Source organism: Arachis hypogaea, chromosome 18 (genome assembly GCF_003086295.3).
Source record: "Arachis hypogaea cultivar Tifrunner chromosome 18, arahy.Tifrunner.gnm2.J5K5, whole genome shotgun sequence".
In the NCBI taxonomy this organism is placed as follows: Eukaryota; Viridiplantae; Streptophyta; class Magnoliopsida; order Fabales; family Fabaceae; genus Arachis; species Arachis hypogaea.
Window position 1 is genome coordinate 49,835,176 of NC_092053.1, and position 1,397 is coordinate 49,836,572.

Below are 1,397 nucleotides of genomic sequence, written 5' to 3' on the forward strand. Positions count from 1 at the left end.
AACTTCGAACTAAAGCCACAGCTCATCACCCTTGTTCAGAACAAGTGTTCATTCGGAGGAAGTGTCCAAGAAGACCCCAATCAACATCTAACCACATTCCTGAGGATATGTGATACTGTGAAGTCTAATGGCGTTCATCCCGACACCTATAGACTGCTTTTGTTTCCCTTCTCACTCAAGGACAAAGCATCCAAATGGCTGGAATCCTTTCCGAAGGAGAGTTTAACAACCTGGGAAGATGTGGTGAACAAATTCTTGGCGAGATTCTGTCCTCCTCAACAGATCAACAAGTTGAGAGCCGAGGTACAGACCTTCAGGCAACAAGATGGTGAGACTCTATATGAAGCATGGGAGAGGTTTAAGGACTTGACAAGAAGGTGCCCACCAGATATGTTCAACGAATGGGTTCAGTTACACATCTTCTATGAGGGTCTTTCTTACGAATCAAAGAAGGCAGTAGACCACTCATCTGGGGGATCTCTGAACAAGAAGAAGACCATTGAAGAAGCCATAGATGTCATTGAGACTGTAGCTGAGAATGACTACTTCTATGCTTCTGAAAGAGGCAACACTAGAGGAGTAATGGAGCTAAATAATGTGGATGCACTGCTGGCCCAGAACAAGCTGTTACCAAGTAGCTGGCTGACCTTACCAAGAAGATGGAGAGGAACCAAGTAGCAGCAATCACCACCTCATCAGCAACTCAAGAAGGAGTAAATACAGAGGCAAAGGGTGATCAGGAACAAGCCAACTACATTGGAAACTCACCTAGGCAGACCCATGATCCATATTCCAAAACTTATAATCCTGGTTGGAGGTACCACCCAAACTTTGGGTGGGGAAATCAACAAGATCAAGGCTAAGATCAGAGACGCCACAACCCCAACAACAATACAGCTTACCAACATTCCACACAGAGATCATATCAGCACCCACCTAACAACACACCTCAACATCCATACCAAAGCCAAAATGGCCATTCTCATCCCTCCAACTCCAACTCACCATCATCCGAAGATAGACTCTCAAGGATTGAGACCCTACTTGAAGGCATATGTGAGGAACTCCAAGAGAACAAGGTGTTCAAGGAGGAGGTGCGAGCTAATATCAAAAACTAGAGAGACACCATTAAGAGGCTAGAATTTCAAGTGGGATACCTCTCTGAGAAGATTCCCAAATCTACTGACAGCTTTTCAAGTGACACAGAGAAAAACCCAAGAGGTGAAGCAAAGAAAGTAAGATGGGAAGACTGCAAGATGGTTACTATAAGTGATAAGGGGACTGAGGAAAAGCTGAACAAACCCTTCGAACACTCTGGAGATACTTCAGCAGAGAAGCAGGAAGAGGGTCACCAAGAAACCAAAATTATACAGAAGGAGATGCTGAAACTCTATGCA

The 1,397-nt window shown here is 44.6% G+C and overlaps 1 non-coding gene across 1 annotated transcript; it reads right to left on the bottom strand.

Annotated features, from left to right (window-relative positions):
• Positions 1 to 288: 288 nt before the first annotated feature.
• On the bottom strand, positions 289 to 395 carry LOC112774152 (small nucleolar RNA R71). The gene has a single exon (XR_003188653.1). It is a non-coding gene; the product is annotated as a small nucleolar RNA R71 (small nucleolar RNA).
• Between the last annotated feature and the right edge of the window lie 1,002 nt (positions 396 to 1,397).